We start from the raw sequence: 26,927 nt of genomic DNA, 5'->3' as shown, positions 1-26,927 counted from the left end.
CTATTATCACAAGAGGGGGTTTGTCATTGCAAAAATGGGTTTGCTATAAAAGTGAGTTTGTCCTTCTGCTTTCTGCTATGAAAGGAAACAGCAAAAAGACCCTCATCAGATGCTCTTGAACTTCTCAGCTTCCATAAATGAGAGAAAAAAAAATCCAGTTCTTTATAAATTACTCAGTCTCAGGTACCTTGTTACAGCAGTGGAAAAATAGACTAAGGAAAGACCTGAGCAAGAAATTCATCTCTCTCTGAACAGGATCCTTGAGTGGTCCTTTTGGTCTTACCAAACATCCATTCCAGATGCTTGTTTTGAAGTTGGCATTCACTGAGATTCTGGGATCTGTTCAGTTCCTGACCAGAGGTGGCTTCAGTCCTTTACCAGATGGTGCATAAAAGAAGATTAATTGGTTCCATATTCTTGATAATGTTTCTGAATTCTACTTTAGGAAATAGAACTGGGGCTGGAAGATTTTGACTTTTGCTAGAAGTTACCAGTCATAACAACTATGATGTGGCATAGTATGCAAGTTAAGATATGACCTGCCCCATCTCCCTGTGCTTTCTGCCTTTTTGAAAACGAATTTACACACAGAGAACAAGAAATAAAGAGAGTTCTTGATGCTTCAACATTGGTTTCACTTAAAACTTTTAAAATCCTATTTTATAAATCCATATTTTCATTTTAGTAGAAGATTATTAACATGTAAAAGCCATTTTGCTATTATAAAAAGTAAGGGATTAGATTGTGAGATGTATATTTTATTTTCATCTTTCCAATTTTAACACAAAATTATAAACATCTATGATTAGATTTTTTAAAAAAAACTATTTAAAGGGAAAAAATCGAACCTAGCTTCTGAGATTTATTGTCCTAATGAGTCCTGAAGTAGTTGAATACTATGGAACTGGGGATTTTGTCTATATTCATTATAAAAACTTCAACATTTATCTAGTTATGTTCAACCAACTGTCAGAGTGTTTGCTGTGAGTTAGGCATCACACTATAAATTAGGATTGCAAATAAAAAAAGAGAGACTACGGGCTGGGGTTGTGGCTCAGCGGTAGAACGCTCATCTAGCATGCCTGAGGCCCTCAGTTCAATCCTCAGCACCAACCACATAAAAATAAATAAAATAAAGGTATTGCATCCAACTACAACTAAAAAATAAATATTAAAAAATGACAGAGGCCCTACTTGTAAGAAATGTATATTCCACTACAATATTCAAGTACAAATAGAGCATCCCTATGGAAAAGCTTTAGCTGGGGGTGGGTCAGCAGGCAAATAGCATTGTAAGATTGGATGGCAAGAATCAGATTACATATGTCGTTTTTGTAGGTCCAGAAAGTGGGCAAACTCAGTGCAGTCCAGGAAGATGGTCTACTTTCAAACACTAATGGATACATGATTGAAAATGTTCTTTTGCCATAATCCAGATATACATATGGCCTTTCCATTTTATTCTTCTTTCCCATTACAAGGAATATTTCCAAACACTTTTCTAGAGCTTATGGTTTTGTACTTACTCATTTAATTTTCAATACAAGTTTATGAAACAGAAAATATTATCCTTATTTTACATGTATAGAAATGAGGCATGGAGAGGTTAAGTAGCCAGCTTAAGATTCAATGTTCAAGAAATGAAAATGTAGGACTTGAGGCCAGTTTGGTTCTAAAACTGACATCTGTGCTATATTGCTTAAATTATCCTTGGAAAAAAATGATGAAGTAAAAATTTTCTTTTTCTGGATTATTATTACTGAACTATGGCTGTATCTGAGAGACCTTTGCCTCCCCAAATTCTGTGTTAGTAATAGTTTAAATTTTTAGATAGAAACCTTATTTCCCTAGGTCTTTTTTTTTAAATCCCTTTAGACACACATTGAGTAAGAAACAGAATAATAATAACAATAAAGGTACAAATTAGGTGGAAACAAAACAGAGACAATTGTTTTTAAACATCATTTTAAAGCCATATCAAGAGAAATTTTCTGTTGATCTAATGTAGCTGGTAGTAAAATGCTTCCATGTGATACAGGAGACAGCATATATTCATGAAAATATGTTTAATTTTTCTCATCTCAGGATTTTTGTAAGGTCTCAGTGTCATTCCCTTCTAGACTCCATAAGGAACCCTTCCATTTCCTTGTGTATATGAAGTTTTTGTCTTAATTGCAGAGTTAACAATATTTCCCGTTGTAGCTATTAACATTAACCTCTGTGTACAATTTGCTTATGATAGTAAAGCTTGGCTATCTGGAGGCCAAGCCTCCTAGAACTTCAGGTCCAGGTCTTAAGACAACTGGAGGACAGACAGACAGACATACAGACACACACACACACACACACACACACACACACACACACACACACACAGTATTCCCATTGGTACTTCAATACAGATTGCTTTGCAAATGTTCTGCCCATCTCCATCGTGTCATGGAGACATGTTTCCTGTGGTCTCCAGAAACAATGAGTCCAGATGGAAGACCCCAAGCTTATAGCCATATGTTATAATTGATTGGTTCTCCAAGGGGAAGAAACGAAAGAATAAAGTCTAGAGAAAAATGAAAGGTTGTGTATGCGAGAAAGAGCAGAGTATGTTATGGAACCAAAATGAAAAGAAAAAAATGTAGAAAGTCAGAAAGAATTAGGAGAGCAATGGGAATAAACAGCATCTGGTTCTCTACTGGCATGGGGGAAATGAAGGTGAGGAGAGGAGAGGTCAGTAATCGCATTAATGAATTCTAATTAAAAACAACATACTAAGTCTGGAGGGGAAAGGTAGCTTAGAAAGTCTACAGTGGAAAACATCTAGATGGCAGAGATGAATGGAGAGGTGGGAAAAATGGCCAGTCTTCACCGGGTCAGAGACCAACATCAAAGATCAAAGGCAGTATGGACTAGAATTACAGAGCTAGGTGAAATAGAAGAAAATTGAAAACTACGGTAAAGGGAAGAAGAGTTCTGAGCAATTGTTTATGATTCAGTTGTATTGAGGAATGTTTTTTGGTTGGCAGGAAATTTTACAATGGTAGGTAAGTAAGGCTTAAAGAGTCAGTGTGGGTATTACCTGTAGCCACAGTGGCTACTAAATATTAATGAAATAATTGAAGACTGTGGACAGCAGATACTCAAACAAGGTGACCAGTGTTCATTATGCAATGATGATGATGATGATGATGATGATAATGATGATGAGATTACCTAAACCTCAATTTTCCATTTCTTGACAGTATAGGATATCTGTGTGTGTGTGTGTGTGTGGTTGTGTGCAATCTGTGTTCACACCTGTGTGTAATATTGACAACATTTGTGCATTAATACTTTAAACTTCCCATTGGTACTTCAATACGGATTGCTTTGCAAGTGTTCTGGCTCCATCAACTTCTGTTAAAAGCACCTATTACATGTACCATGGATCCAATGAAAGGAAAGAGCACATGATCAATAACTAGGGCTTAAAACCACTTCCCTGTTAACTGTGAAGGGATATTAAGTTTGTGTTGCTTTATATCTTCCCCCTGAACCTGAAAGCCATGTCATTATCCATATTGAGACATATAGTTAATCCTGAAACTACTTCCTTGAGTGCCTACATGACTTAATTGAACTCTTAACTTTCATCGTAAATGTTTTACCAAACCACAGTCCAACTCTTTGACGATGCCATGTCTGCATCTGCACAGCTGAATGTGGTTGGATAAAAATGCAGAGCCACACTGGGTTGAATTTCTGATTACATACCTCAAGTGAGTCCTTACTGCCAGGTTATAATAATACTATGCTTCCCTGATTTAACTACTCTGACTCTCTAAAAGTGAGAATAATCTAAACCTTTGCTACTCAAAGCAGGGGCCATGGGTCTGCAGAATCTTCATCACCTGGGAGTGAAAATGCAGAACAGAATGCAGAACCTCAGGCTTCATGCCAGGCTTTATGAATCCCATTCTGCATTTTAACAGGATCCCTAGTTTCTCTATGTGTACATTTAGAGAAGTCCTGATCTTTCTCTTTGTCACTCTACTCCCATTGGCTTGTGGCTATTATTAAAACATAGTCAGGTGCACACTCCTGCTTTATTAATCTTTGCACTGTCTATTCCATCTCTGTAGAATTCTCATCCTTCATGAATTCATGTGGCAATTTCTATTATCTCGTCTGAATTTCGTGCAAGTATAATCATCTCATTGAGTTCTCATGTGATGAGCCTGTGGAAGGTTCTAACTCATTCTTTTTGTCACACACCCCTACCCCTATATACTCCCTATTTTTTCCATTGCAGTAAGAACTCATTGTTCTTCCTCATGTGTAGCAACTTATTCATTTCTTTTGTCTTCTCTCTCCATCAGATACCCAGTTGTTCCATGACAGCCAAATTCTTTGCCTCTTTAGTTTATCAATGAATAACAACCACCTAGAACAGTACTTCAGTAAATATTCTTTGAAAATGTAAAAGGCATATTATATGGTAAGAAATGCCTGGATCTATGCCCTGGCTTTAGGTTTACAGTGGGGACTGTAGATGAATTTAGTTTAGGTTGAATTAACCTCAATTGTACAAGGACTGACCTGTAGAATTGTGAAAGTCAAAATCGCTATTCACAACTTCACTGTGTAGTATTAAAAGGCTGTAGTCTAAGTATCTTTCATTTTTTCCATACAGAAAGCTACACAAAGGTGTGCACTCCTTCTCTAACCTTTTCTTTTATTCCTTCCTTTCTCTGAAGCCTTAGGGTTCCATGACCAAAATATTACTTTATGTTCCGAATCTTTTCTCAGAATATTCTCTCAACTTCCTTTTACTGGCTGAGAATTGGCTGTCCCACCGAAGACAACACATGCTCTGCAGAACTCTCGCTTGGAAGATGTTGATCACTTAGAACCCCTTAGTCCATTTGAGGTTGCTGTCATCCTTGCTCTCATGAGCTGCTTTCAGACCACTGTCCCATCTCCATTCCGCCCGACGTGCTGTTTCCCTGCCATCTCACACTTTCATTCTCCTGTATTGCATGTTCTTTCCTTTTTTTTTTTTTTCAATATAGAGGATTAAACCCTGGGGTACTCTACCACTGAGCTATATCCTCAACCCTTTACATTTCTTATTTTGAGATAGGTTCTCATTAAATTGCAGAGGCTGGCCTCAAACTTGCAATGCTCCTGCCTCAGCCTCCAGAGTTACGGGGGGATTATAAACGTGCACAAGTGCACCCAACCTGCATTACTATAATTAGTTAACCTCGTGATAATTCCTTCTCATTCTTTAATAACTGGCCACTCAGTATTCTAGCCTCCGTAACCTTCAGGGTGCCTAGTTACATTCTCCACTTCAACTACCCAGTTTACACTGTCATAATATTGATTGGAATTTTTTTTTTAATTTCTCTATTTGTAAAGTCACTAATCCAAAGATCCCACTCTCAGACGACAGTTTCTTTTTATTTTTTAATTTAATTGTTAGTGAACATTGATTGTACAAATGGATGAGTTTCATTTTGACATTTTCATACATTCATACGATATGCTTTGATTGTAACCACTCTCCCTACCAGCCTCTGACCGTCCCATTCCTTCCACAATCACCTTCCCTAAAAGTTTCCCTTCTACTTTCATGTCATCTTTTCCCGTTTTTTTCTTTCCCTTTCTTTCTTTCCTTTCTCTCTTTCCTTCTTTCTCTTTCTTTTTTTGATTCCATGTATAAGAGAAAGTATGCAATTCTTTTCTTTCTCAGTTTGGCTTATTTCACTTAACCTGAAGCTGATAGCTTTTTACTTTTTACTATCTGTTCATAGACTTCTGCCAAGTTTTCTGACCCCTTCAGCATTTCCAGATAGCAGCTCTCCCTCTATTCTTTCTATCATTCATCATCTGTTGCCAGTTCCATCTGTATCTAGTATAAAATTTATAATCCTTTTTTTTTTGGCAGCAGGGGGTAGGGGGTGCTGGGATTGAACCCAAGGCACTTAACCACTGAGCTGAGCCCAGCTCTTTTTTTATATTTTATTTAGAGACAGGATCTGGCTAAGTTGTTTAGGGCCATGCTAAGTTGCTGAGGCTGGCTTTGAACTCGTGATCTTCCTGCCTCGGCCTTCCAAGCTGCTGGGATTACATGTGTGCGTCACTGCTCCTGGCTTATGGTCCATTATTTTAATCACCCTTTTGTGAATACCTAGAATCCCTTTCTCACTTACCTGGACAATCTGCAAACCCGAATGAGCCAATTAAAAGGCTTTTTCTCTTGTGGTTTCCTGAATCCTGCCTGAGAAAACAACACAGTTAAGAGTGTTTTCTGAAAACTGAAATCAAGTTCATTGTGAACTGATCCTTCAGTACTGCTTAGGAACTCTATTATGCTTTTATAGTGACATCACTTTCCATTCCCTGCAACAATTATATCAACTCTAATTTTTTTTTCCTCTCCTTTCTATTTCAGACCTGATGTGGCCTTCTAATCCTGCAAGAAAAAAGAAGTAACCAGCATGGCTTTCACCAGAAGGCCTCTGTAATGTCAAGCTCTGTTCCTCCTTCCTCCTTCCTATCTTAGATGAATGTATCTCCAATTATCATGTGTCAAAATACCCTCCACACATATGATTTATTAAAGTTTTGTGTAATCATTTTTATATCCATGTTCCATACCAAGCTCTATGAAATCAGCCTTGTTTATGGCTATACCACTAGAACTTAGCACGGTACTTGACACATACAGTAAGCACTCAGTGAAAAAATAGAAGTATGACTATTCTCCTGTGTACCATAGCTAAAAGAATAGCCACTCTTAAGAGGGCCTACCATGTGCCTGTTGCAGCACCACATGGTCTATGCACATTACTTCCTGACAAGAGGAATAGAAACATATTTTCATTTGTGTGTTGCAAGGAATCAAGACATTGCAAAGTTAAGTCATGTGGACTCATGTGCATGGTGGCCAGTTGGTGTAAGTGGTATCACTGAGCAAGTTATTTCTCAGTAGGTTGTTCTGACAGCCTTCAGTTGGTCAGTTTGAAGTATGTGGAAATAAGAGACACCATTGCTTCCTTGGCAGGCTCAGAGTCTGGTAAATAGTTCAATGATATCATTGCAATAATGTAGGGAACTCAAGAAGACATGTTGAGAAAAGCTTACTGTAGGGTAAAATAAGGAAAGGATAGAATATCATATGGATATAGGGAAGAAAATGAAAAAGGAGGAGATCGAGAGACAGAGTGGAGGGATGGGTAAGAGCAAACAATGCGAAATTAATTCTTTAAAAAGCATGTTATGTGCATATGTAAATATACTAAGCGGAATTTCAACTTTATGAATAAGTAAAAAGAACCAATCAAATATAAATAAATAGACAAATGAAAGGAAGTCTTGCAGAGTAGAGGAAGGAGAACGGGGGAGAAGACGAGGGATGGGAGGAAAAAGAAGAGGGAAAAGGTGGGAATATTGCAAACTGAAATTGAATTCCATGCATGTGTGATTTATTAGAATCAATCCATCTACTGCACATAACTATAGAGGTCTAATAATAAAAAGAAAGAAAAACTTCTTAAGGGAGCACAAATATGGAGCACCCTATTTGATGTACTGAATTAAGAGTAATAACCATAGAAGGAACCCTCTTGCAAGTGGAGACCATTTCTCTTGTGACAAGGTTAGGCATTATATATCCTAGGAAGCCTAACTCCCTTCCTTATAAAATGATCTGTGCACAAGAAGCATGTAAGCTAGCTTCCTCAGAGAATTAATTCTACATCAACTATCACATAGGCAAAATAAAGAGCTGAAATGTAAAAAAAAAAAAATGTGCTATTTTTTTCGGGGGGGGGGGGACCTGTACACACATTTGAAACAGTAGCTGCAAAAATTGAAGGCAAGGGCTGGGGATATAGCCCAGTTGGTAGAGTGCTTGCCTCCCAAACATAGGGTCCTGAGTTCAATCCCCAGCATCACCAAAAAAAAAAAAAAAAAAGGAAAAACTGATGGCAAACATTGGCCAAGTGTGACAGTACAGAGAAGCCAAGCCACCCTTCAGGTCATAAAGAACAGGTTCCAGTCTCAGCTCTACACCTTCTTATTGCATAACTTCTTTAGGCTCTCTAAACCATCTGTTGAAAAATAATAAATGATTAATAATAATGCCAACCTCATGGAATTATTGTAAGGATTAAATGATATGTTAACATGTACTTCACTTAGCAAGGATTTAACCAATGGTAGCTCTGACTATTAATTATTAATGAAATACATATTTCTAATAGAGACATTCTTTACTCTAGCGCTTTATAGAAGCATTTGAAAAGCTTTAGTTGTGATGATTCTGAGTCAGTGCAGGTCCAGTGTGGGGCACAGGCATTTGTATTTTTTTTTAAAGTTTCGCCAATAATGTTGAAGTCCAGCCAAGGTAGAGCTACACTGTAACCATCACGGGCATTGTGGTTTTTAACTGTACCAACTATCAGGAACAAGTACCACAATATATGTGATTTCGTGGGACCAAGATAGATAGGAGGAAGAGGTACCTTGGTCATAATATGAAACACCGTAATCCTGACTGTACTTCATATTGATGGTTCTCTGTGAACAAACTTGAAGATCGGGCCCAAACTCACTGAAAGGGTAAATTATTTCTATGAGCAAAGATTGACTAAACTATGAAGTTGTTGAAAGAACACTTTCAGAATTCAAATGGGCCAGAAAGTTAGATTTTGCTCCTCCAAAGCATCCAGAAAAGCATGACTCTAAGACTTTGTGGTATTTTCTTTTATTACATAAGTTATTTCTGCCTATAGCCTACAGGAAGTGAACACAAATGGTTAATCATAAAACTCTGGATAACTGAAGCTGGAGCAACATCAGGCATCACCATCAAGTAATCTGGAGTCTGTGTCTTTGGCATAGAAAGGCAGCCTTAGTGAGATAGGTCTCGACTTGGAAATACCAGTAAACTTTCGCTGAATAGAAATGGATTTTTCTGCCAGAAAGCTTAATAACCTGCCTTTTTATGGCAAAGCACAGTTTAGAATGGCTCAAAAAGAGTCAGAAAGCACAGAGCAAAGAGCATGCAGAGCAGGAAGGCCATTCCCAGGGAATAAGTGGCTGAGCCTGGCATTTTTCAGAGCCTTTGGAAGGAGAGCAAATCTTCTAAAATCCTAGGATCATGCAGACAATTGAGGATTACACATTATAGAAATGCCATCGATGAAGTCTCCAAGGAATCTAATGTAAGGAAGCTCTACTCAGGAAGTCTGAAAATTCTCTACCATTAAAATTAATAACCTGGGCCTGACCTAATATGGCACGTAAGTGTGGGATGCAGAAGAGGTCAGCAGATGGCAGCACTAGATGAAGAGGAAGAGAATCCAAATGGCTGGGAACAGTTTGCTCAGCCCCCTGGCAAAGGGTCTCCATAGGAATGCACACGCACAGCATAGTTATTTGTGCTTTTTGATATGCATTTGCACATTGGTAGTTTTGTATGTGACTCTTAGTAGTCCACATGTACTGTTATCCAATGCTAGCCCTTTTGTTTCTTCCTGTGTTTCCTGCAGGTGCTTACCTTCACAAAGCTTCTTTCTTGCCACATGTACTGTTTTATGCAACGAAGTCCAACTGCTAAACGGTTTATAATGATGACTAAAGCTATTTATTTTGGCATATTTAAAGAGATATGCAGAATTGATTCTCTTTGGATACAATAAAATGCTATAGAATTTTACCAGCTTATTGGTAATTTTTAAAATGTATCATTATTCTGGAATTTTCAATTATGGTAAGCATTTTTAAGACACTTGAGGACCTTTTATGAGAAAACTGAAGTTTCATGTGATGATGGTATGAGTTGAAATGGAAAAGGAAAACCTGAGTTATCTTATCAAAATGTTCAACAAGGTGGGGAATGACCAGATCAATGGGTGACAACAATAAGAAGAGTGCTACCCTACCCGCTGTTATGTATCAAATGAGGAAAAGCATTGTATTCAACTTTTTTATGTGTAAATATAATATATCTGAAGGCAGCAATAGTGAGCTAAGAAATTTTATATCTTCCATGCTCTGTAGTGAAGGGTATAGGAGTGTGAACAGCCATTGCTTGATAGGTCATCATGGGAAACTATGCCCAATCTTGATTATGGATGCTGTGAGAAATTTGAGGAAACATTGACTGAAAATATGTTGATAATTATGTTCATGATAGAACTAGTAAACAATACAGAGCAGGATGGATTGATAGGATCCTTAAGTTAAAGATAAAAAGGCAAAATGAAGAAATCACAGGGTTGTGTATGGAAAGTGAGATTGAGAAACTGGCTTACTATATCATCTTGTCCAAGGACCAAGAATGGGGTATGGGACACGGTGATACTGAGTCTTTGAGGGTGCCATCTTAGAAAGACATTGAACTAATTAGAAGGCAAAAAGTATATTTCTGAATTCTGCTGTTTGTTTTGGGTTTGCGGGGGTGTTTTTTTTTTATAGTGAATTTTTCCTATACAATAACAGGATTTGGCTCTTGAGGTTTTTAACCTCAAGAGTATAATCCTAATTACTTAACATTCTGAGCAAGCTATTGAAGACATTGAAATTACTTTCACAAAAATAGTCTTTAATTACAGATTTTTATGGCATTGGTTCAATCTTGAATTCTTACCTTGTTATTTAATTTAACACCGAAACAACCCAGAAACTTACATATTATAACCCATTTGGATAAAGAGGCTAAAATAACAATTTCAGCAAGAAAAACCTGCAAAGATTCCTACCCTCTTCTAAACATGAAGAACACCCTGGGGAAACAGTCACTTGTGCTGAAGTTTTGCACAAAGTCAAATTTTGGGAAAGTTTGGAGGAAAGTGTATCTGTTGTCATGTCAGTAGTACAAGGGTAGAATGTCACATCAACATCTTCTTTGGAGAATGATCAAGACTTCAATGGTTGGGAAATATATTTTTCTCTAAATACCTGAATGCAGACTTTTGGAATATTGAGGAATATGTTTATCTCCATACTCAGGAGATAAATTTAGATAAGTGTACAGGCGGACACAAAGGAGGTATATAGCCAACATGTCGTTGACATTAAAATTATTAATAGGGGCTGGGGTTGTGGCTCAGCAGTAGAGCGCTCACCTAGCATGCGCGAGGCCCTGGGTTCGATCCTCAACACCACATAAAAATAAATAAATAAACAAAATAAAGGTATTGTGTCTAACCAAAAAATAAATATTAAAAAACTATTAATAATTTAAAAGATAGCAATAGTAAAAGCAATTGTATAGAAACAATGAAGAAGGTGATTATCTGAAGAGTAAGAACAATACCAGGCAACAAAATTTGTTTAGTCTTTTATTTGATAGCCAAATTTAAGCTATGCCACCAAAGAAGTCATTCAGCTTTATGCATATTATAGCTACATGGAAAAAAGATACAAAACCTGAAAACTTAGAAAAAACACATGTCCTTTCAAACTTGTGTCTGGCATCACCTGCAATGTAAGGCAGAGGGTTATTTTTTTCTTTCTTTTCATCTCTCAGCTGCAGTAGTTATCTTCAGCTATACTCTGGGGTAATAGTTGGCTTCCCCTCACCCAGTGGCTGAGACTTTTGCTCCATGAGAACTAGGGTGCGTGAGATCTAGGGTGCACCACCGAGAGAAGCTTTATTCTCCAATGCCATCAGCACCGTTGTCATTGGCAAGCCTGTAGAGGACAGACTGTCATTGGGTGTGGATCCCTCTTTTGTCTGTGATCCCAAGGTTTTCATTCTCTTGCCCAAGCTTCAGCAATTCGGTAATATTTTAGTTGAATTCTTCTCACCTGCTCGTGTGCACTTAACATCCGTCTCTTCCACCCACGCCTGGTCATGGGTGAAGCACGTCTTTGCTCGGAGAGGCTCATCTCTTCTTGGATTTCGGGCTATTTAGTTGCTATGAAAACCTAGCTCTCTGGTGTGGTTCAAGAGAAGTCATGATTTTGAAGCTTATCAGCTTTCTCTTGTACTCATGTGGGAGTAACACTCTTTACATATTTCTACACCTTAGGCAGAAGCACTGGATGCTGTAATGTCTCTTTAATATTTTAAAATTAGCACCTTTTCTTTCCCTAGTACATTTTGGATGAGGTCCTCAATATTTTCTTTGACTTCATGCACTCTGAAGTTTTTATGTTTCAGTTATTTTTAATAATTATATCTTCCTTGCAGGATTCCTTATTTTTCATGTTTATCTGTTTTTGATTTATATCTGGTTGTGTTTTTTCCTAATTTTTATATATTACTAGTGCCATTTCTTCCTCTATCTCTTTGGCAATATTAAATATGCTCACATTAAAGTGATTTTTAGATTGCTCTGTTATTTTCAGTTCACTGGAAATGAATTCATCTCTAGGAATGCAATTTTTGCTAATTGATTTTCTCCATAATAGTTTTTCATTTATACTTTGGAATACTACTTTGTAGCCTTTTCTGATCAGTTGATATCCACCTCGCCTGCCCTCCCCTTGTCTTATCACCTCTATGCCACACATGTGGTGATATTACATGTCTTGTTTTCAAAACAGTGAGAGACCTGGCCCATGTCCAGGCTTCATATAGGCCTCTTATTCTGCCCACAGAGCCAAACTCAGCATGGGTCACCATTTTTATCTGTCTTAACTTCTGATATTACAACAGATCCTTATTCTGGTCCTTGACCGTGTGTGGGAAGTTTATATTCTCTTTTATTTGCAGCAATTGACTTCCTTGAGGCCTATTAAGTTCTTCCCAAACTGGAAGTCAGTAGGCCGATGGCTTAAGCCTTTCTTATCATTTTGATTTCAGATTATATATTTTATTACACACACACACACACACACACACACACACACACATATATATATATATATATACACATGCAAACACACACAAACCCACATTGTGTATTCATATATATTATATATGCCTTAGCATCATATAGGAGAGATTTATTATAAGAAATTGACTTATACAATCATGGAGGCTGAAAGTTCCAAGATCTGCAGTTGGAAGATAGAGCCAATAGAGTCCATTATAGTATTTCAGCCAAGTGTGAAGGCCTAAGCAGTTGGAGAACTGATGGTGTGAGTTTCAGCCCAAGCCCAGGTTCTAAAGCAAAGGAAAATCAACATCCTAGCACAAAGACAGTTGGGAAGAGAGAGGAAATTCTTTCTTACTCATTCTTTTTTTTTTTTTTTAAAAGAAAATGGTTTTTTATTTATTTATTTATTTATTTATTTTTTAGATTTCTTTTTTTTTATTGTAGGTTGTTCAAAACATTACATAGTTCTTGATATATCATATTTCACACTTTGATTCAAGTGGGTTATGAACTCCCATTTTTACCCCGTATACAAATTGCAGAATCACATCAGTTACACTTCCATTGATTTATATATTGCCATACTAGGGTCTTTTTGTTCCAGACAGGTCTCTAGTAGCTTAAAGTGAATCATGCCCACCCAGGCTTTACTCAGTCTACAGATTCAAATGCTCATCTCCATAAATACCCTCACAGACACACCCAGAATAATGTTGAACTAAATATCTGAGCACGTCCTTGCCCAAATTGATATGCAAAATTAACCAGCACAACTACTCTGTTTCATTTCATTTGAAATGAAAGCATTTGTTGCTGATAAAAGCTGGGGTAGAGAAGAGCATTTAAACACTAAACTCACACTCTCATACTTCCATTGTGACAGGAAATCCAGACCAAATGAGTTTTACACTTATGTTTAGTTAATACAACTTGAGTAACTCTATTCGGTAAATATGGTGAATAGTAATGCATAGAATTTTATGAAAAGATAATGAGTGTATATGTATATAAAAATATAAACCAGCTCTCAAAATCACAAGTTCACATGTGAGACAATGTCAAAATGTTCAGTGGCAAAATAATTAGGTTATAAGAGTTATAATCAAATGAGTTGATTAATCCAGTTGATGAATTAATAATTGGAATGGACGAATGGGTGGTAACTGAATAGCTGGAGGAAGTAGGTCATCAGGGAAATGTCTTTTGAATACATATTTTGTCCCTGGTGAACAGAACTCTGTTTCCTGGCTCTCACGATCTGAGCAGCTTTCCTCATCCATGCCCTTCTGATAAGATGTCTGGCCTCAAATCCAGCCCAGAGCCATGGGGTTGGCTGGCCATGAACTGAACCTCTGAAACCATGAGCCAAAATAAATTTTTCTCCCTCTAAGTTTTTTTCCCCCCAGGTTATTTTGGTAGCAACAATGCAAAGGTGATTAATTCAGTGGTAATTCATAACTCAGTGTCTCAGTTTCCTCATCTGTATAGTACAGATAGAAGTCAATAGGATTTATTTCTTGAGATTTGTAAAGATCATGTAAAAAGCTTGAAATGTTGCCTTGATATCAACAAAGCTCTTGATGAATGTTGTCATTGTATTATTATTATTATTATTTAGGCATATATGTAAAATTAAATGGATGTGTCTATATTTGTATTTGGATTTTTATTCCTAGGGCAGAGTGTGTGAACTAGACCTAAGGAGTCATATAGCTTTCTACATTTTTGCCCTGTAACTATGTTCTATACCCCAGCTATCTTGATTGCAACCATTTTGCTACAGGTTCTTTACCTTACCCTTTTAAACCTAAATCCATGAAAGGATAGACAAGTCCATTCACTCACATACACAAAGGTAATTTTTAAAATGGCTACTAATGACATTATATAGAGAGTTAGTTTTAATGACTATTATATGTATGCACAGGTATGTAGAAATAGCTATATATGTATATCTATATATACATTTGCTGTTTTAAATATTGATTGCTCATTTCAAATCTTTGACAGCCTGCTACAATACACTAATGAACTCATACACAATTTACAGATGACCTTGAATTTTATGCTATTGAATAAAAACTATCAAGCAATAGTCCTTTCAAGTTCCCCACAAATCAACAAGTTCATCTGTATGTGCACTTATCTCCATGTTGGAAGGCCTGTCTCCTTTCTCTTAGCTTTGGTTTCCAGACCTTTCTAAATTCTCAAGAACCTTCTTCACTTCTACTATCATCAACCTGACCCTTTTCACTAGGTTCTTTCTGTACTTCAAAGTGAATCTTTCTAATAATGAAAATAAAAACAAAAACCCAAACAAAACATCTGCTCTGACCAATTTCTTTTTTCAGCTACAAATGCATTTTGACCCTCCTCTTTAGAGTCAAACTTCCTAATAAATTTTCTTAATCACTGTTACTATTTTTTTAAATCTTTAGACATTGATGGACCTTTATTTTATTCATGTCTATATGTGGTGCTGAGAATCGAACCCAGTACCTCACACATACTAGGCAAGTGCTCTACCACTGAGCCACAACCCCAACTCCTCTGGCTGTTAAAGCTACTTAAGTCTAGCTTCCACCCTGAATGTTCCACGAAAACTGTTTTTGCTGAGGCCACCAATGTCCCCATTGGACACTTAACAGTTCTGATCCCTCTCACCATACTTTTTATTTGTATTTGGCTTGACCATTACAAGGTCTCTGTATTTGTATTTGGCTTGACCATTACAAGGTCTCTGTAGATTCCTTTTTCACCTAAAACACTGAAATGCTATTGGTCCTATAGTCTGTTTCTTCTTAGTCTACACTCTTCCTAATGATCTCTCCATTCACCCTATGACTTCAATTATCATGAATTCCCTGATCATTTTCAAATATTTATCAACATTACCTTTGTACAACCCAGAGTCTAGTTGGGTTTTTCCTACTGGGATTTCTCACAGGCACTTAAAATTCATGCATCCAAACAAAATTGTTTTTCTCCCAAACTTCTATTTTTCAAAATTGTCTTGGTAAGTGGTACAATAACCTGCTCATTCCCTAAAGCGAGAAATCTGGAAATGATTTCCAATGTTCCCTCTCTCTCACCATCCTCTTCCATCAGTTCAATCTGCTGAATAACTTTAATAACTTTAATGACTTTCCACTTATGTCCATTTTCCGTGCTACCATCCTGGTCTTTACACCATCCTCATGAACGATGTGAGCATCACTGAATGTCTGAAATAACCCCTTAACTAATTTTTTTCTGCATACTGATTTTTGCATTCATTCAGAAATGTTTATGAAGCATTTACACGTGAGAAATAACCCATGTTCAAAGAAACGTAGGAACAAACACAAAAAGCAAATACTTATCACATAAGGTAGATGAGAAATGCATACATAAAAATTACTTTGAATCAAATCATGATGTCTGCAACAAGGGCAGCACAGATAAAGTGCCAGAGAAGTTTAGAAGACAAAGTGTTTCTTTCATTTTGGAGAAAAGGGAAGGAAAGTTCATGGGGGAAAACAACAACAACAACAAAAACGTTGGAACTGACCTCTCTTCCCCCATGCCCATCTGCAAGAATTGGGTTGGAAAAGATACAGGGAAGGAAATATTTAGAAAAGGAATGCTCCAGGAAGTGAAAGCAGAGAGAATCCAAGTAAGTAAGATCAGTAGGGTGAAAACATGGAAACTGTTAACTCTGGCTATCAGGGTGAGTGAAGCAGTTCAGTCAAAGATGAATATTTATATGAAGGAATAAATACTTAAAATAACTCCTGGGGGTACATTATTCCCACATTTCCTTTTTCTCTGTACATTGCATTTTATTGGGAAAATACAGAGATAGAAAGGGTCATATTTGAATTCCCTAACAAATCTCAGGAAGAAGGAGATCCGTTTGACCTGTTTGAGAATGAGATATGACAAAGAATAATGACACAGGCCTCCATGTGCACATTACTTATCATGTCTAACCCTTAAGCATCACATTTTTATCTGATTCTCTCTCCACAGATGATCTTTATAACAGGGATAATTTCTATTAGGGAATAATTCTAGTAGTAACAATCTTGCACCCATTGGAGCAAATACCTAGTACCTTATAGTGATCAAAATGTATTAGTTAACTGTAAGTGGCTGTTACTTAAAAAGAAATTTTAGAATATGTGAATATGAGTTCAAAGTGAAGTCTAAAGGGCTCATTTTAATAATTATATCACAGATATCAAGTTATTTTAATACATTTCCATTGTGAGAGCACTAGAGTAAATATGAACCTGCTACTTCAGGCTTGCAATTCAGTTTGTGAATTTAAACATCATAACTATTATTTTAGGTATCAAATATAATATTCGTATTTCTCTGAAACATAGAAAATGAGAAAGAAATGAGAAAGAGCAATTATCTCCAGCTTGAATCTCAAGATACTTAAATCATCTCTTGTTTCCTTTGCATTAAATATTTATATTGATTTCTTAATACTGTAAGGGACACTTAACACCTCTATTTATATATAAATGACTGGAAGAACACTTTTATACTTTCAACTGAAGTAGATTATTAAGGAATAGGCACTTGATATTGTATGAGGAAGTAGTTTGTTACTTTAATGTAGTCCATAAATTATAATTGAGAATACTTAAAACAAAATACAGTTATTGATTACAAACTGGGAAATCCACCCTGAACTAAATCTTTACAATTTTAATATCAAACCAGTTATTTAAAGAAAAACATTTTCCTATAGCATTTTCTTGCTCGTTTTTTTAAAAAAAATCTATTTAATTTTTTTTCCTTAAAGAATTGACTTGGAGATCCATTTATTTTCTAGATTTTATTCTCCTCACCTTTTCTGGACCTAAATCTTACATCTATACACTTTTTTAAACTAACAGACTCAATATACCTCAATTTTTTATATATTTTTTCTTCAAACAAGCTCAGTTCTCCTCTAAATAAAAAAAAATATTTTCTTTACTACCTTATTTTTCTTCCTTTTAGATTATCGAAATCTAAAAGGAAGCTTTATCTGCCAACTTTCTTACATTAGTTCCTTCATTTAATCATCTATGCCTTCAAAAGAAATATGAATTTCCATAAGTACTTTATCCTTTCATTCTCTGAATTCATATGATCCTTTATTATTAGCTTGTATTGTTTTATACTTAGGTTATTTGTATTTTCTTTAATTTTCAAATTAGAAACTCTTTAAGGGTAGTGTATCGCCGTATAGAGCATCACATCCCCTGAATGCCTACTGCATTACTTAGATAACTCTCTTCAATGAACATGCATTAGGTACCTGATACAGGCAAGGCATTAATTTCTAGAATTTCTATTTCAGTAGGCAGGGATAGAGAAGGAACTCAAAATAGTATAAGCAAATCGAACCATAACTCAGAGGCAGAAACTACAAATTGTGGTTTTGTAGCATCTATGAATCCACTCTTGGTAGATGGAAGGAACTGGAAATAGGCTACTAAGAGAAAAACTAAGAGCAACGTTGGTGAACTATGACTTTATTTGTATTTTAGGACTGCCTCTCCTCTTTTGGTAATTCCCACAGACCACACCTACATTGGCCTACCCTGTATGTGTGAATCTTGGGCACGCCTACATTGGCCTACCCTGTATGTGTGAATCTTGGGTCCCATTTCCTGGTCTAGGAGTATATCATGTGTCCTGGGCTTGCTGAATGAAATTAACCCCACCTCAATCACAGAAAGGAGTGTGTGATAGAAGCAAGATCATTTAGGGCCTTTTTCTGTAGTTCTAAGGTAATTTTCCCTGTGGATATCATGCTGACAGGTGTATCTGGAAATACTGACAGGCATCCTGCCCCACATGATGAAGTGAGTCTTCCTGAAAATAAGACTGAGACAAGCTAAGGAGTGAAGAAAGGAAAGGAGAAAAAAAGTGACTTCAGTTAAACCTCTGAATTCAGTTCAGGTGAGAACTAACTGCACCTTGAACTTCTCAGATAGGGAACACAATAAACTACTTTTTTTTTCTTTTTGAGTGTTTACTTATATAAGTGAGTTTCTGACCATTGTATTATAAAGAGGATGGAAGATGTTGAAAATCAGTCTTGTGTGTTTACTATGAAATGGAAGACCACCGAACATTCTGGCAAAGGCAGAAAGTACTGCTGTGAATTTCTTTTTGTTGCCATTTTTACTCTGCAGTTCAGATATCCTCCACTCCTTTTTGTACTATTGCAATAATTTCATGATTAGCTTCCCTGCCTTTGGTTTCCTATCTTGTTCTCCAAACTACTCCCCACACTGCTACAGACTTTTCTAAATAGCAAACACGAGGAGACTACTTCTTTGCTTAAAGTTCTCCTCTGACCCTGCCTGAAGGCCAGTAACAGTCTTCATTGCTCGACACAGAAACTCTCTCATTACCTGACCCTTCTTACACACAAGCTCATGTCTTGCCATTCCCCTATGTGCGTCCCCTTCCTTGCTCCAGTGAAACTGAGCTACTTGTCGTTAAGAAGATATTTTGCTCATGACATTATATGTATTACTCCTCTGCTTAAAGGGTTCTTCCCTAGAAGTATTTTGGTATTGTGTAGAAGGACAGCATATGCCCTATTTGTAGATATTATACACTTTAACTGGGATGGGACCTTGTCTTACAGTTCTTTTGATCTATTAACAATGTAATAAAATAATAAGTATAGATAGGTACTCAAAAGATTGATGAGTAAGAATTAATTTATTAAACTACATTCTCCCAGAAATGAACTGGATTCTGCAGGTAAATACAAACTTATAGGACTTAAAATATGATTGACATGATAGAACTTTAGCAGCACACATATACAAAAAAAGCAATCCTGCCTTAACAGCTGTATAAGTGGCACACTAAAAATGTGATTTTAGGTTTTAGAACTGCTTCTATAAATTTCAATTTTTAAATAATTATCAAAACAATTTAAAACCTACGAATATCACGTTGATTCATGGATTAAAATAGTAAATCTCTGGGAAATGAGCAAATGTGGAATCTAAGTCTTATGTAATAAAGTATCATTGGCTCTTAAATGAATAAAGTATCTTTGAAAAGTATGATATCATTTCTTTATGAACACATTTGGAGCTAATATATGCTCATTTTAAACATTATCTCAAAAAAGTGGGGCACATGTCCTATAATTATAGCTTTAATGTATTTTAAGTAAGATATGCATTTTAAAAAATTATCTTTCAAGTACATCAAGCAAATTTTTATGCCTTTATGCTCAATTGTTGGCTAGAGATATAGATAGTCTGTGATATCATGCCTCTGGAATTGAAATCCATTTAATTCATTCATTAATTCATTCACTTATTCATTTATTTTTAGAACACATTAGTGTTAGGCACATTAGTGTGTTAGTTAGGCACATTTCTAAGTTCTTGGCACGGAGCAGTAGACAAAACAGACTAAATTCCATATTTCGTAGCAAAAACTTCTGACAGGGAAAGAAAAAAATAAATGAATATAATCAGGTTGTGATAAGCACTTTGAGGCAAATGTAAGAAGATAAGGAGGATGGACTGGATGGGAAATGTCATTTTAGATAGTAGAGTCCAGAGAGAATTTTTTGAAGGTAACATGTAAGCAGAGACTTTTGTGAATGAGGGAATGAACCCTGAAGCTATTGGGAGGAAAGAAAAAGAGACTTAGGCTGAGGGAATGAGAAATACAAAGTTGATGGGTGAGACAACAGGTGGTCTTATTAGCAAGTTAAGGGAAACAGAAAAATATGATAGCACATATGATAGCCTGAAATTACATTATGGAAGGTATAAATTAGTGCAGCTTAGGAAAAGAGAAGGTCATTTCTAGCTGAGGGAATTTTATGAGAAGGTATTTACTTTGTAGGTGATGTAGGTAGGTAGGGATGATGATATGAGTAGTCCAAGAGAAGAAATCACTAGAATTATCCTTGGAGAAAAAAAAAGATTAAGAAGAGTTGTTGTAGGAGAACAAGCTAAATAATGATATGTGGAATTCAAAGCATACTAAGTTTTGGATTTTGGAATAAGAATTTTATATTTCTCATGATAGAAAAATATGGGTTCAAAAAGCATATTTTTCAGAGTAGGGACGAAGAGCATGAGAAGAAGATTAGCATTAAACAGGAATGAGAGGTGGGAGGGAAAGGGAGAGAGAAGGGAAATTGCATGTAAATGGAAGGAGACCCTCAGGGGTATACAAAATTACATACAAGAGGAAGTGAGGGGAAAGGGGGAAAAATATAAGGGGGAGAAATGAATTACAGTAGAGGGGGTAGAGAGAGAAGAGGGGAGGGGAGGGGGGGGAGGGGGGATAGTAGAGGATAGGAAAGGCAGCAGAATACAACAGACACCAGAATGGCAATAGGTAAATCAGTGGTTGTACAACTGATGTGATTCTGCAATCTGTATACGGGGTAAAAATAAGAGTTCATATCCCACTTGAATCAAAGTGTGAAATATGATATATCAAGAACTATGTAATGTTTTGAACAACCAACAATAAAAATTAATTTAAAAAAATTTTTAAAAAAGCATATTTTTTAAATGTTTGATTCAGTCAGGGATAAAACAAACAAACAAAAACCAGATGAATTTGGCTATACAGTGTGGATTAGATGAGAAGGAGGGATAGTTTTTGAATAGACTAGAGTTGGTGACCACATGAATTATAGCCAAATGGATACTATATGCTGCTGGGCTAGTGACTCTAGAAGTCACACTCTGTCATGTTAGTGTTGATAACATCTATATCTTTTGTCCAGGTAATTGTAAAACACTGCCAGGAAGCTGTGCAGGTGGTCTACTTGGCAATGCCACAACTTGACAGATTATTTGGCTTTATCTTTTATTTATTTCAGAGTAGAAATACGAGCTGTCATTGTCCCTACAAATTCTTTCTCAGTATATTATTTATATTTAACCCATTTTAAGTAAAATATAATTTATGATGAGAGTTGCAGCAAAATTTCACCTAAACATAACATTTTATTTATGCTTTTTTTCTTCCTAAGCCCTTTGGAAAAGAAAAAAAAAAGTGCTCATTTCCTGCTGTGAGTCTTTGAGATTTTCCCCAAATGAGTAATACTGTTGTCTTTTCTTTATTTTAGAAGAACATGCTATTTAATTATATATATATATATTTACTTGGGAAATATCATCCCATTTAATGACTTTCTCACCTGAAGGCACACAGAGTCTACATACTATTGTATAGAAGAGTCTGAAAATAAAATATAATATTTATACTCAAGCTTTAGTTTCTTTCCCAATATTCTAATTTTTATTCCTAGGATAAGAAATTTTTGTATCATAACTATTTGATTTTATATTTATGTGTGTGTATATTTATAAAGTTGATTTTTCTAATTCTTTTGTGATCTCCCCCTACCACTGACATCTAAAACGTTGATTTGCAAACTAAGGCTTTTTTAAGCCAGCATTTTCAGAAAATGTTAATATTTTCACATACATTATACTGAAGTCTCCATCCAAATCTACAGATGAGCAGGTGTGTTTGGGCAAATTTCACAGCGTTTTTATTTGTTTTTGACTTTACAGAGAGTTCCTGTATTCATTCCAAACAACATTTACCATGGTGAAAAGCAGTAAACTGAGCAAGGTTAATGTCACAACCTAGAACATCACGTGATTTGCAATGAGAATTGAATCCAGTTCCTTGTACTGTATGGATATCTTCATAACCTCATCATGTGTTTAATGTTTTCCCTCTATCTCATCATTAATATTTAATATGATCCTCTATGATCAAATTAATTAGTAAATATTAAACTATAAAAAGAAAAAGAATGCAGGAAGGGCCCAGGAAATCACTCTCAAATCACTAACAACTGAAAAGTTATAGACTCTATGTATTCCCACCAAATGCTAGGATCGGTTTTTAACAGGAAACCAACATGTTGCTGTTATTGGTGTTTGAATCAAAAGAGAAAATATATCACAGATACTAAATATAGAAATACTGAAGAATTACATGTGTGCCAAGTGCTTTACATGCATTATGTTGGGTAATCTCACAACAATGTTTCAAGATAGGTACTATTATTATCTCCATTTTGCAGAGCTGGAATTTGAGGTTTAAGGAGATTACTTTGCACCAAGCGGTAACAAAGTAAGTGCCTATCTAGGACTCAAACTCAGGCAATCTGATACCAGAGTCTCAGCTCTTAATCACATACCAAAAAATGAAGAAAAATAGAAAAAGTAAAATTCTTGCTTTTTAATTACTTTTGAAATTAAATGATGAGGAATGGGTTTATTTCCTTCAGGAGTTTGGTGGGGGAAAATAGAGAACAATGGACAATGAAAGTATGGCTCATTTGATGGGAGAATATATATATATATATATATATATATATATATATATATATATATATATATATATATATGTTGTTAGTGTAACAATTCTATTTTGTTCAAATTTTGCAATTTTGTAAGACTAAGTTATGAAAATGAGGCAATAATGCTCAGCTGATAATGTGTACCCATGAAAAGAATAATGAAAAAAAGAAAACCATAATGGAACCTATTTAAAATTAATCTCATACTATAAATACCAAATACTGGAAATGAAAAATGTTCAGTTATCTTTAGGATTCTAGCATTAATCTCAGTAGATGCAGTTAGAAAGTGCTGTCCATATCAGCTTGAGATACAAGAGTATACAAAACATTACATTATGTAAATTACAATGGGCAGCTTTATTTAAGCATCCTTTTTTAAATAAAAGCTTGATTCTGCAGTTATTATGATCATATCTTACATCATGTTACCTAAATTGTGTAGTCTTATGGAAGTTAAAATATTCAATTAAATACTTTTACTTATATTAGAATAGATGCATGTTTTTCAACATTCCTAGGCCAATCTACAACAGTTTCTATGGTTTTAGATTATTGAATTGGACAAACCTGAGCTGGGTGGATCAGTTACCAGTATCTGATACACGATTTACAACAAAATTTCACTTTGGGGTGGGGGGCCCTCTGGAAATTTATTGGATTTGTCAACACATCACCTAAAGGTTACCTTCTTTGAAAGGAAAAAAAATAACAAAATAAACTGAATTGTAAAACTGTCAGGAAAATGATACTGAATTCCTTATTATAGGAACTAATATGTCATATATAAGATGGTTTTAAAAATCAGATTTCTGTTCTTAATTAATGAATAATTAGTTATTTTGAGTCTCCTTCCTTTTTCCTGAATTTTAGAGACTAACCATACTGACCATGAGATTGAGAAATACGAATCAAGCTCTTAAAAAAGGAAACAAATATTTCTCTAGTTCAAGAATCACTGATTTCTCAGAGAAATTTCGTGCCCATGGACGGTTCTTTTTTTGGTTATTAGTACACGTGGCAATTAGTGAATTGAATGGCTCTGTTGGCAGGACCCTGTCCCCCAACCCACATTTAACAAATTCACAGAGAGATGCTAGTAGGAGGTGGGTAGGTGTAAACAATGTGGTATAGTGAGTCACACCGGTTACAAAAGCCAATAATGATTAACTGTGATGAATTTTAAAAATCACCTATGCAGCAGCAGCAGCAGGTGTGGGTGCAGCCAGAGGGGAGAGGCCAAAGGCAGTGGAGGTGCATTTACACTACTCCCATCAAGTGGGGCTACAACTAAAGCCTCAATTCAGATTACCCTGACTCTAGCTCAAGGAAACAGAGGAAATACAGGGGAGTTTGGTGGCAAGAGATCTATCAAAGGTGGCGAGGAATTAAGAGACACAGTGGAAAGCTGTTGCCTCCAACTCTGCGCTCTTGGTCACCAAGACGAAAACGCCTGGCGGGGAGCACAATGACGCGGAGAACAGAGAAAACTCTGTGTGTGCCAGGCCTCCCAGCTCCGCGGCGGTGCCAGTTCACTCACAAGCTCCTCAGAGTGGTTTGGTGAACGTCACACGTGACGCCCGGGGCCCTTCACCCCTCCTGCCGCCACCGGCGCTGCGGACAGAGGATGTTCGGCTGCGGGGGGAGAAGAGAGGGAGTAGGGCGGAGGGCGGAACTTGTTAAGGGAGGGACCGCCACCAGCACCACGTCTGCCACAGCCAGACCCGCGCCCCCGATGCCCACCCCCACCACCGTAGCAGCTCCGACCCGACCCAAGGGAGGGGACGCTGTGCAATAAACCCGGAGGGGAGGCTTAGGCAGGGGAGGGAATCGTGGCTTTGAGGGGGCAGGACCGCGTCTGGAGGATGGGTCTAGTTTGATTCAGACTCCTGCACCCGGCAACGCCACGGAAAGAGGGGGGAGAGGGAGAGAGCGAGAGGAGGTTGCTGTGTGTGTGTGTGTGTGTGTGCGCGCGTGTGTGCGTATGTGTGTGTGCGTGTCTACAGGTAGCAGCAGCAGCGGCGGCGGCGGCGGCGGCGGCGGGGACCCGAGCAGGGGACGCATCTGCAGCCACCTCCCCGCCTATGATTTTTGGAGGCGATTGCTCACTTAGCTGACGGATCTGTAGCCCCGAGAGATCTTCTCATCCTCTCCATTTCCACGCTTCTTAGGCGTCTTCCAGTTTCAAGTGTGTGTTTGGGGTATTTCATTTTATTTTAATTTTTTTTTTCTTCTCCCTCTAAATCTCGGGAATTCTACATATTGAAGCAGGTGGCTCCTGGTACGAAATCTTTGGATACATTTGGTTTGCCAAGTTTTGCTCTTCCCTGTCCCCTTCCGCTTTCAGAGGAATCTGTGGTGCTTTTTCTTTTGGATTTACATGCAGAGAACGTATATATGTTTATAGACGACCGAATAATATATAAATACTTATACGCGTGCCCAAGAGCCTGGTTTTCGTCTCTCTTCCCGACAAAGCGGAATGTTTTGGAGCCCATGGATAACGAGAACAGTATTATCATTCTTTTGAGCCTGGTTTCTAAAAAGGGGAGGGAGCGTGAAGAATTGTTTAACATTCGGCCATCGTTTGGCTGCACACTAAGCACCACGAAGTATTTATGGTTGCAGATCAGGTGCAAACGGGGCTTAGAGAGAAAGGTAAGGGAGCTTCCTGCATCCACCGAACTCAGGCGTTTATCTTAATCCCAGAGATTGCCGAGAACTTCCTACTCCCTGCCTCTCCCTCGCCTTCCCCACCTTCCACCAACCCTGCCCTGTTCTTGCTCTTCTGTATGCTCAACCTTTTTCCAATTCCGCTGGGTTAAGCGGGGGAGGGGGGGGGACGGTTGGCGGTGCTGGAGGTGTAATCGTTTGAGTTTAAATGCGTCTCGCTTTTCCCCATCTTAGTAACTGAGTTTTGCAATTCCCCTTTTTAGCGGTTCTTTAAAAAATGAATTTTGTCCCTTAAAAAAAGAATGCTACCTAGATAACTGTCTATACATCCCTTGGAGTCAACTCCTCACCGCTGTCCTCTGACGAAAATAAAAACAATTAAAAATAATGAACTTTAATGAATTGGGTGGTTTCCTCGGTACTGGGATTCATGAAACCTCCCAAATGCTTCTTTTTCATTTAAAAGAAAAAAAAAAAAAATCAGCAAACAAACCAGTACCTCGGGAGGAGTCCACAGTGGAGTAATTCAGCTTCGGCTTCTGCATAAAGCCAAATCATTTCACTTGGAGGGTAATTCACCAGAGTTGAGAGAGATGAAGCTAAGTCTGGTGCAGGAGAACCTACATGGCACTTAATTCCTTTTTAAATCCACCTTTTATACCATCACCAGTCCTTGTTTAACTCCCCATTTAGGCGGCACGTTTGCAGACTTGACCTTTGGGGGGAGAAGTGGGATCTTCACCTTGTTTTTTTTTTTTTTTCTTGTCTTCATCTAACCTTCTTTCTCCTCCACTCCGCTTCTTTAGCCCTGGCAGTTTGTAAATTGCCCGTTTTGCCCACCCCTGCTGGTGGGCGTTCTCTCCCTTCTCCACTCCTGCCCCTCCGTCCTTTCTTCATTGGCGCTTTCAGAGCAGATGCATCTTTTTTCTTAGGTTCACTCTCTCGCCACCCCCCCCCCCCCACACGCCCCGCGGCTCCCCACCTGGCCCAGCTCTCCTGGCTGTTCCTCTCCACCTCCCCGCGGAGGGTCGACCCTTCAATCCCTAGTCCCGGCCTGCAAGCGATCGGGGGGC

At 37.3% G+C, this 26,927-nt stretch overlaps 1 pseudogene; it reads left to right on the top strand.

The window, feature by feature from the left end:
• LOC143407897 (ADP/ATP translocase 2 pseudogene) overlaps window positions 1-24,864 on the top strand; it is a 178,213-nt pseudogene extending 153,349 nt beyond the window's left edge.
• The last annotated feature ends 2,063 nt before the right edge of the window (window positions 24,865-26,927 follow it).

This window comes from Callospermophilus lateralis, chromosome 10 (assembly GCF_048772815.1).
Source record: "Callospermophilus lateralis isolate mCalLat2 chromosome 10, mCalLat2.hap1, whole genome shotgun sequence".
NCBI classification, from domain to species: Eukaryota; Metazoa; Chordata; class Mammalia; order Rodentia; family Sciuridae; genus Callospermophilus; species Callospermophilus lateralis.
The sequence above is the reverse complement of the archived record's forward strand: the minus strand, read 5'-3'. Positions and strand labels throughout refer to the sequence as shown.